At 34.6% G+C, this 11,803-nt stretch overlaps 1 protein-coding gene across 1 annotated transcript in view; it reads left to right on the top strand.

Annotated features, from left to right (window-relative positions):
• The first annotated feature begins 791 nt into the window (after positions 1 to 791).
• LOC123715159 (LIM domain only protein 3-like) overlaps positions 792 to 11,803 on the top strand; it is a 64,963-nt gene continuing 53,951 nt past the window's right edge. The window contains exon 1 of the mRNA XM_045670026.1: positions 792 to 980. The gene's annotated coding sequence lies outside the window, so the exon portion shown is untranslated. The remainder of the gene's footprint in view (positions 981 to 11,803) is intronic.

Genomic DNA, 11,803 nt, shown 5'->3' with positions numbered 1-11,803 from the left:
TATATTAGAGTGTTGTTCCATTCCACCCTTCGCCCGCCCGGCCCACTCCACTACTCCGGGCCAGTGCTTCCAGATTCACTGTTACATCAGTAGAGTTACTGATTTTAACTGTCATAGTAATTATTAAATTGCTATACTTCCATTTATCATTCTTTTAATTTGAATAACGTATAACTGTTAATAGTCGGTGCAAACAAATTAACTATTTATAAACGTTTATGTGTATTTTTTAAAAGTTGGACCAGAAATAAAGATTCTCCAACCATTTTGTGGCCTAAAAGTTACATGTTACTGAAATAATACTTAATATTGCAAATACTTCCGAAACAAATTCCCTTATTATCACTCAAAGAGTTTATTCGAAAAAACATATATTTTTATGTAGCCGCAGCTTTACTAATCAGCCTATACTGATTTTATACATATTCATATCTGTTTTTTACGTTTTCACTACTGACACAGGACTTGTTATGATATGTTGCAAGAAAAACACAGATCACAGTGGATCGTGGAAAAGCCTTACCTACAGAATTTATAAATATGCACAGCAAACATTATACAAGGTCAAAATATAACAGACAAAAAAAAATAATGAATTGCCTGTTGCAAGTTGTCATAATTTTTTTATGTAAATTTGAAGCCAAACGTCAATGTTACGTATAATGTAAAAATCTTCTGTTTTTTTGGAAACTACAGTAATTTTAATCTGTAGCGCTGCTTCACTATTTCGCCTGCATTCGCTTAATCGCGGATTGCCTTCGCGTTCTCTCGGCTCATTCCGTTCTGAGTTGTCGTGGCGTGAGGACGTTATATGTGTACGCTCCGATACGAAAACTTTCCTCGAGTGTACGGTGTAAACATTCATGGATTAACCTTATTCGCGTGTCAATTTGACTCTACAGTGTAAATTCCGTGATTGTGTGTTGAACTCTATTGGATTTTATAACCCTTGTGTTTACACGAAGGAAAAACTAAATAAGGTAAGAATATTGTATTTGTATCATTTGACAAACCGTTTTTCTGTTTAAAGTTTCACATATTTGACAGAAGGCTTAGTGTTTCTTTTTTTAAATCTGATCTTTAAAATGACTAACCTACACTGTTTTAATAATGTTATTATTTGCTCCATTCTCGAGATATAATTTCGATAATACATAATTTCTAAAATAGACAATTCTGAGCGCGCTAATTTGCTTACAAGACTTAAATTTAAACTAACGTGCGGATATTAAAATTATTATCGATGTTATTAATTGTCGTAGTGTTTATTTTACGATATATTTTCATGATATTAATAATTATTCAAGGCGAAAGATTTAAATATTCAAAGTTAATAAGTAACAGCATATATGATCACGTTAAAATTACGATGTTTGGTATAGTCTTAAGAGTAACATTCAAAGTCTAGCGCGAAATGTCTTTTGTTTTTGAAAAACAATAGGTGTTTGATACTGAAAGATGTTGTTATATAAATATCTCCAAGTTTTGACTATGAATAGTGAATAGTTGTGTTATCAGCGGATTACATGTTTAATTAATCTCAAAGGTAACACTTTTTTTGTTTCTAAAATCTTGCCAACGCTCGGCATGGTTATAATTTATTCATTGTGACAAGCACTTGTAGGCAAACATAAACACGACTATATAAAAAATATATATAAATTAACGAAAATAAATGAAAAATATTCTGGTGAAAATATTATTATTTTTCGTAGTATTCACATGTAAACAACTCCAACTAAATATACAATATTTGTGTATTTTTTGTAGTTAATAATAGTGATACGTATGCGGGCAAAACCGTTAGGAGATAGTGTATATCATATTTCTAATTAGTTGACGCTGTTATGATAATTAGAAAAATATAGATAACACGTTTATCGTATTGAATGTCGTTCGCATAATTAATAAATGTTATTGGAACCGAAATATTGCATAACTAATTAAACTATACATTATTTGTTTATGCTGTTGAGGTATACAGGTAGGTAGATATACCATTTGAGGCTATCATACTTGGTACGGAAAATATCTTGAGGATCTTGACATTAGACCCAAAAAGTCGGCGTGTGTCGGGCACAGAATGTTTACTATTAGAAAAACAACAGAAATGGTTTTGTTTATTCCAAAACTAGAAATGACATTTCTGTGATTACAATTTTGTTATATTTGCCTAAAAATATATTTAAAAAGTGGATAGACAATAGAACAAAAAAATCTTAGATTTTTCACAGACAATTCTATAGTTTTTGGTTGCTAGTATTTTTTAACATACTCTGTGAAATAAAAGCTTTCTTTAACTGTAACAACGAAACCTCGTAACGTTAGTACTGTAGTCTGTACAACGTTTTTGCTCTTTTTCCTTGTCTCCCCTTCCGAGCCTTAGGGAACCAGGTGTAATTAACTTAATCAACTGTGCTTCAAATATAATAGAAAGTACTATACAATAGAGGTAATTACAAGATCCAATTTTGAATTGCCAACTTTGCTGTTAGTTTGAAACAAAAGCTTAATTAATTAAGTCGAGAACAATTAAGTTCAGCGCCGTAATATTCTCAGCAATTACGCGAATTCGATGTATTTTGTAGTCGGTAATTGCCGAGTCTCGAATCAGATTGTACCGACACTAATACAGCACACATTAATTAAACGTGAACGCAAACAACGAGCTAATTGGAAAATGTAATAATTTGGATACACATAAGAAAGTTTTTTTTATTTCCTACATAATTATTATATATTATTACATAATAATACCTACACCGATAATTCTACAATTAAAATACATTATTTATTCATGTAACTAAACCTAACACAAATATACAGTATTTACAATTTTCTTAAGCTACATAGTAATTAATAAAAAGACAATTAAAATAAATTAAAAAGTTTGGTCCCTGTGGCAGTGTATTGTGATACTTATTCGTTGAGCGAGGAAAGCCTGGGGTCATTAGTACTATCTACCATGAGCCAGCTTAAATCTTTAAATTAGCGCCTGTACACTAGAATCCCACGGACCAAGAGTCTACTCCAAAGGAAACAAAGTCGAAGTTGGAGGAAAGACTCTCATATTTGAGCCATTTCTTATTTTCGCCTGCTCTACGGCCGTCCTAGAAAAAATATATTTGTCGCAGCCAACTAGCTTAATTAGCCTTTCAATCAACAACGATCTAAATATATATATATATTAGGCGTTGCTTAGGTATGTGGCGTCTCTATGCGTCTTCAACCGCATTTACCATGGACTTTTGCAGCTGATTTTCATAATTGGACGTCGAGGCAGAATACGAAATACCACCCGTTTCACCTTGTCGTTCCACAACTGAGCGTTTCTCAATGTCCCAGCTGCCTACTAAAGCATTTCCGAAACAATTTGACTTAAACCTTTAAGAAAAGAGCGTACCATTTCTTAAAAGGCCGACAAAGCGCTTCCGAAGACAACGTGGGTGTCCATGGGCATAATTTAACGTCAGGTTAGCTTCCTTCCCGTATGCCCCCTACATAAAAATCCAAACACGAGTCTTGACTATGATTTCATTGGTGGATTGTTTTGACCAATCACAAATAGTCGACACGTCTTATCGTTTGGTCTGTAACAAACGGCACGTTTCGTAAATTTAACAGTCTTACCTCATTAGTTGTAAGTCCTTTATTCAAAATTCAAATCGTTAAAATTATCAACCCCGTTTTTATAAACAATACTAACTAGTATCTGTCTCTTTTCCTCGCTTAAACACCATTCGCCAGAAAGGAACTTATTCTAAACATAAGAGGAAAGATTTTATTAAGCCATTGTTAATTATTTAATATTATTTATTTTGCTTTGTTAAATTCCTACCTAATTCATATTTATGTATTTACATTTTATATTCGCGGACCCTTGGACTTCTTCAATAGAAAGAGTCCGGGAGTAGTGTGCCACGATATTGCGCGCTGTCTGATTAGGGATGCACTTTCTTATGTTCTCATGTTATTTTCACATATATATATATCCTTTTTCTAACATAGCTATTTTCATTAGTCGATTGTCCTCATTTAACATGAGTGATGCTTAAGAGTATAGTTAAAATAAAAATGTGATGTTTTGTCTTGGAAAACCAAAACTATGTAACAAAGTTCTTTCACCATTAAAAACCTACATTATCCCTGAAGAACTATATTATAAAACAAATATCATGTTTGCTCAGGGAGATGCTATAGATAGAACAATAATAATTTTAAAATTCGAACGGATAGTTCCACAGATTAACGGCTAATTTAAATCTGTTGTTAATCTGTGGAACTATGAATATTATATTGTAGGTGTGTGAGTTATAAATCAGAGGTGCGATGTCGGTGGGAAGGCGCATGTAACTAGACGCTATTGCGGTGATACCCTTCCAATTAACGCTGTGCCTCACAGAGCACGATTGGTTTATATATATTTTTATATTTCGAACAACAGTTTAAAATGAAAATCACAGAAAATTATTGGTTTTTTAAGCATGTGTTGCCATTAGTCTTAACTATATAACTAAACGTATCTAGTCAAACTTTTTATTCCTGTATAAAACAAATAGTTAGTTTATTGCGCATGCGAATATTGTAGAATCATTTATAAAGAATGACAGAATGTCAAATCAGTCACGATGACGAGTTTTAATTTTTTATGGTGTTAATTTTGTTAACAAGTATTTTTCTCTATATATAAGTTCATAACGAAAAATATTTCAAGATACAGCAGTGTTGGCCTAGTGGTTTCTTATCCCTAAGGTCGTAGGTTCGATCCCGGGCTGTGCAACAATGGACTTTCTTTTTTTATGTGTAAGTCGACGGCGTGTCAGGCACAGGAGGCTGATCACCTACTTGCCTATTTTAGATTTAGATACAGCAATATAAGGCCCCATTGATTTATTTATTTTGATTTTATTTGCGCCTTGGAAGAGTGGTCACCCATAACATAGGAATTCAAGTGTCTGTAATATTAATTAATAGCTACGATGCTTAGAAACATAGTCCAATTAAAATTAAGTGTTTATTACCACTTCTACTAAATATATTATTTTAATTATACTAATTACTTGCGTTTACGGTACGGTTTAAGTTTCCTGGGCGGGCGGGCAAATTGCCGCCCACGCGACGACAGTCGGCCCTCGGACATATCCTCTCAGCGCTTGTTACGGCCTTCGTTACGAACTGTTTGTTCTATGTTAAAATGTGTTTATTTGCACGTATGCTCCCGGCTAAAAAATATATGAAAAGACCCTTTAAGACTTTTAATGATTTCCCGGCAAAGGGAAATTGGTTTAGTTATTTTCCCCGGGGTTGCCCCTCGTTAAGTTTTAATGGGGTAGCTAGCTACGACGTAATCAAACGTGCTTATTTAACTTAACGACGTTTACAAGTTTACTTTGTTGTCAATAGAGTACTGGTATAGTTGCGTCTTTGTCTTCGCTAACTAGACGCCGCATTAAAAGGCGAAGAAAGAACTCGGCCGAGGTTATATATGGCGATATTAATTGTTATGAGAATTTAGAGCTAACAACGCTTAAGGGATATGTGAATAAATAACGAGTTAGACAGCAAGGCTTCCGGCGAAGGCAGTGCCGGCTCCCCGTATAGGCAGAACGCGTAATTAATCTCCAGTAAAATGTCGACGCAGGCCGCGTGTTTTTGCCAGGAACTCGGCTCATTAGGGCGACAAGGCATGTTGGTTACATTCTGTTGCGCTTATTAGCAATCTCTCATTAGCCCACTATTGTTATAATTAAAGTAGCGTTGCGTATCGAGGCGAAATCTGGCTTTGTTTTTTCAAATTGCGTGTATTTAATTGAGAACGATGCGTAAGTGTTCTTGTGGCTGACGTTCATTGTTACACAACGAAGGCAAAGAGGTTTACACAATTACGCGAGGGTATGTTTTGTCATAGCTTGACGTTATGGGTGTAGCTTTAATTGGAGAAGCGAGAGCATCCTCCCTTTCCTCCCTAACACTTCTAATTGGCTCGCCGACACTAACAAGAGAGCTTTTCTCTAAATTGTTTACTCATCGTCATTAGTTATAATAGGGATCCAATTCTCAGCGACACCTGCTCGGAGCGTCATTCGTAAAACTTTACACAAACCCTATTGCAGTTGCTTAATAAAATTAATAAAAGCATTTTATTTCAGATACTTTAGCATTTAAACACATATATATTTATATCTCATCAATTTTAGGTATATGTGCGCCCTTTTTTGGCAAAGGCCTCATCCAAATTTGGGCATTCTTGTCTGCACTTAGCTGTTTCCTTAGATATCTGTCACAGCTAACTAGCTTAATTAGCCGTTCAATTAACAGGCCAGCCGTTTAACTAGCGGCCTCAAAGATGTTAAGCCAGTTGATCAAATAGCTAGGCAAATAACTTGGATCAATGACGTTTCATTACTTGCCTAGCCTGTTGATTGTTAATTTAAATTTAATTCCACTTTGTGCTACTCTCAAACTTGAAACTAAACTCTTAACTGTCAATATGGCGTCGGCAAACCACAACCTTGATGGTGGTGTCCATAGTTTCATGAAAAACAACAAGTACAATGGAAGAATGTAATGATAATAAAAAAAATCAATAGCACTACAACCTTTTTAGGTCGGGGCCTCAGATTCTGTATGTGTTTCATGATCATTTGTTAATCGAATAGACAAGTAGGTGATCAGCCTCCTGTGCCTGACGCACGCCGTCGACTTTTTGGGTCTAAGGCAAACCGGTTTCCTCACGATGTTTTCCTTCTCCGTTCGAGCTAATGTTAAATGCGGACATAGAAAGAAAATCCATTGGTGCACAGCTGGGGATTTAACCTACGACCTCAGAGATGAGAGTCGCATGCTGAAGCCACTAGGCCAACACTGCTCTTAGTAGTGACAATAATAATATGAATTTTGCTTAAGCAATTAAATTTTAAAAGCAATATTTTTTTGTCATATGTTTCATCTTTTTCATTTTTGAAAATTAATGCCTAAAATTAAGCATTAGCCAGCCAGATTATTAAAAACAAACGCTACGACTGAATATCTTTCAGGCCGTTAGTTAAACGGCGCCGTTTAGTTAAAAGGCTAGGCTGTTAATTGAACGGCTAATAAATCTAGTTGGCTGCGACATATCCAACTTCTATCCGTCTTTCTTTCTCTTTCTCTTTTTCGTTTATTGTACCTTGGGCTGCAGATTAGTACTATCTTGATACACTCTTTTCTTGCAGTTACATACGGTAAATTAAATGCAATCAGCCGTTACATGTTATAACTTTTTATTGGTTATGTACGCAAAGATGTCTCATCTGTATTAAAAAAAATGTAGCTAAGCGTTCGAACGTGTCTGGTCCAATTCGAGTATTTTTTAAATTCATACCTTGAACTCGGAGAACCTTAAGACCAGATTTTGTATCGAAAAACTATAGCGTATACTAGCAAAGTGTTCCATATGTTGGTATCTAAGATAGGCTTATTAAAAATCATATAAAGGCGATCTAAGTTCGTGATAGGAGCTAGTGTTTAATAAAATTATCATCATACGATGTGTTCACTCTGTTTTACAATACAATGTAATTCGCTTATCCTAATGGAGCAGGGGTCGGGCACATTTCTGCACCTAATTCATTGTAAATTGTTCCGTGTGGTGAGCAATCTTTCTCGGGTTTGGCATGCTGCAACTGGACATGCTTTTTTAACTTGGATCTATAAAATGCAGTGGCGCTACAATCTTTCAGGGTTTCAGATGTATCTGTTCGTGATCATTGTGCTTTGGGTCTGTCACATATCGTTAATTTTTGTTTAATGTCGATTTTCTCACGATCTTTCACCATAGGAACAAGTACTTATTACGGATAAAGAAAGGAAAAATCCATTGCAGTCTTTATATTGTCTGTATATTAAGGTATGACAGCCAACAATACGATTAATTATTATTAACAATACGAAAGAGCCACGCATACTGCTTTTATTTGTAATGTAACGAAAATTTTAATATTAGGTCTTTACATATGAAATTGGCGTTTTGTCGTACTGGCCACTTTGACCTCAAATACCTCCTGTTTGTTTATGAATTTCAAATTCAAATTTGTACAGCTATTTACTCATGTATTTGTGTTTCGATGACCGTCATCCATTTGTTTTTCTTCTGTTTTTTTCTGTTTGCGTCACTCATTTTACAAAATGGAAAACTTAAAGTATCGTATTATTTACGAGTACGAGTTCCGCCGTGGCACTGATGTGTATGGCGGTCATGTTGCAAAAGAAAACACAGTTCGTTTTTGGTTCCAACGTTTTCGTTCTGGAAATTTCGACCTGCAGAACAAGCCCCGTGGACGGCCTGAAAAATGGATTCTTTACGATAATCGGAAGCGCTCAGCGCAATGGTTGAATCCTGGCCATCCAGCCAAATCCTGCCCCAAGCGAAAATTAACCTCAAAAAAGTTACCTGTAAGCGTTTGGTGGACTTGTGCCGGTATTGTTCATTGCAGTTTTCTCAAATCTGGCCAGACTATTACGGCTGATGTCTATTGTCAGCAATTGCAAACCATGATGGAAAAGCTAGCTGCTAAACAACCTAGGCTGGTCAATCGCTCCACGCCACTACTACTTCACGACAACGCTAGACCACACACTGCACAACAGACGGCTACCAAATTAGAAGAGCTGCAATTGGAATGCCTAAGACATCCTCCGTACTCCCCGGACCTTGCTCCAACAGATTACCATTTTTTTCGAAATTTGGACAACTTTTTGCAAGGGAAAAAATTTAACTCTGATGGGTCAGTCCAAATCGCCTTCACAGATTTTATTGATTCCCGTCCGACTGGTTTTTTTAGTAAAAGGATCAATGAACTACCTATGAGATGGCAAAAGTGCATAGAAAACAATGGTTCATACTTTGATTACTTAAATATATTATATTTAAAAATATTCGACTTTTTGTTCCTCCCATACAAAACGCCAATTTCATATGTAAGGACCTAATATATTAAATAATTGGGTGTAATTCACAGGCGGGCATCAATGCAAGTGTCATTTAAATAGAGTATAGTTTTAACATTTTCACTCCTTTTGAAGCAGGTACTAGCGGAGTTAAATTGATCGGTAACTGTACGCGTCAGAGCGTCATAGAACGGATATGAGCAGCCGTTTAATTTCCTTTCATATAGCGGAAAAACAACTTATCGATATTCTTCAATATTTAATAAAGTATTCTACAATGATACTATGTGTCTACTACACAATACAGCTATATGTTTTTGCCTATGGACACTATCAATGCCAGAGAGCTCTCAATTCCGTTTAATTCTTGCTCGAATTTGTTTGGAAACACTTACACAGCGGGTAGTTGTCCCACATTGTGGTGGTGAGCGGCTCTCGAATAACAGTCAGTTGTGTAGCTAATTTAAATACATTTACGAAATGTCTTCGAAAATTGGGATTCAAACATTTTTTTTTAGTTGAGCGAGTCTTTTTCATTCAAAATTTATTATAGAAAACAAAAGCAGAGTGTCTTTCCTTTAATAGAGATTATATGTAGTGTTATTGGACACATTTTTATTTAAAATATCCTTTTTAGTAGATTAGGTTAGACTTTAATTACTTTTTAGTCTTAAGTTAGGCTAGATCGTAATGTTCCATGATGTCTTAGTTAAGATACATGTATAAAAAACAAATATATACATATATAATATTTGTTTTACCGTATATGCCTTTATACGGGTCAGTCAGGCTGTCTTTGGAAGTGTTTCAGATTAATTAAATTTAAAAATATTCCCGCACCTTGCGCGCCGTATTGTTATACTTTAAATTTTATGTTTCTTTAATTAGTGAAGTAATTTATCTTTTGGATTTTTATATAATTTTCTGATATAAGGGATTCAACATCTAGTAAGGTTCTTAGACTTATTAAAGAGATGAAGGTAGTTCGAGTTTTGAATTGCTTTTTGTTACTACCCACATAAACAATTTTTTTTTGTATAATTTTAGTCCGCTTATGCTTATGGGTCAATAAATACGTTCAAGAACATTTTGTTTACTAGTTTTTTTAGTATATATTTTGATTTTGTCACTGTACAGATGTTTAGGACGATAACGCATCTACTAACATTCGTTTGTAGGCGTGTTTGCCACCTTAATAAAAAATAGTGTCTAATAATACTTTTTGAATAAATAATTTCATACGCAGCACGGTCTTGTATGTCGCTTTCCGAGAATCATATTGAGAAATTGTACTTTTTTAATTTGGATAAGAGTAAACAGTATCTACATATTTATATATGTATATTATGTATATGTATAAAATTATTTAAAGATAAATCGATTTCTGTATCTGTTAATCTAATAGGCAAGTAGGTGATATGGGCCTGACATACGCCTTCGACTTTTTGTGTCAAAGGAAAGACGGTTTCCTCATGATGGTTTCCGTCACCGTTCGAGCGAATGTTAAATGCGCACACAGAAAAAAAATGCATTGGTACACAGCCGGGGATCGAACCTACGACGGATGAGAGTCGCATTCTGAAGCCACTAGGCCAACACTGCTCGACATAAAATTATTTAAACCTACGATAAATCTTGCAAGATTGAATATGATACAAATCCACTGTCCACTACAAATGCAAAAGGTAATCTTATGTTTTGAGTGACAAATCCAATTTCATCCTCGGGTGCCCCCCTCCCCGGACCGATCAGGCCTTATCCAAATTGAATCTTGAATAATAAAGAATCGGAGCGATTGGATTTTATTCCTTAAATTCAATTAGCACGAGGGTCGTGTGTGACTGCAGACGAGAGATAGCTAATCGTATTAAAAGGGTAGGTTTATGACTCTAATATAATAACGCATATTTAAAGTTTAAGTGGTGTATTGCGTGATGCAAGTTTTTAATTAAAATTAGGCTTATCAAATTTATTGTTTCTTTTTATTATGTTGTATAATATAATAACACTTAGACAATGTAAAGCCAAAACAGACATAGAAAACATAAGTACATTAATAGATCGATAAATGTTATTTGATAATTGAAGGAGCACACATACATTTTTATAACGCAAAGATACATTGTAAACCCCTTTAAAAACTACAAAAAAACTAAGAAATTGAATTATACACTTAATTGAGCTGACATCGTATCAATAATGGCCCTAAAATCCCCGTCATTATCAATTCAACCTATGCTATTAGTTTAAAAGTATTAATAAATTGGTATATTATCGCCCCTGTGTTTGACATAACATCGAAATCTACTTTACGTAATGGAATTGATATAATGTACGCGATAAGACTGGAACTGCATTTCCCGACTTATAGGTTTAGAAATTAGACATTTAAAAGTTATTGCTTGGTGTTTACGACTTAACCTTGGGGTTATTAGTACGAACTGGAGTTCTTATACGATTTTTCATGTGTTTAATATATAATTCAAACTCGAAACTCAAAATAACTTTATTCATATAGGTAAACAAGTACTACTTATATGCGCGCCAAAAAAACAAACGAAGAATAATATGGTACATAATAAGGTATTAGAATAATAAACAGTTTGTTTCTGAAATATTTTTTTTAGTTAATTATACCAATTCGAAATCAACATTCATAGTTAAGACAGGACAACTAATATCTACTACCAGTTCGCAAGTCAAGGGCGTAGAGCGGCCAAGAACTGGCAAAAACTTTTCCGCCACTCTTTTTAATCGCTAAGTTTTGAGTCTAATAGTACGGTGAATGAAAAACACAAATTTAATCAAATTAAATCCAATAATTTGTGACGAAATCTGGGAAAGATTTCTTTATAGGCCTCCTCCAATTGGTATT

The sequence above is a fragment of the Pieris brassicae genome, chromosome 10 (assembly GCF_905147105.1).
Source record: "Pieris brassicae chromosome 10, ilPieBrab1.1, whole genome shotgun sequence".
NCBI lineage: Eukaryota > Metazoa > Arthropoda > Insecta > Lepidoptera > Pieridae > Pieris > Pieris brassicae.
Note: the sequence above shows the minus strand (reverse complement) of the source record. Positions and strands in the feature narration are given on the sequence as shown.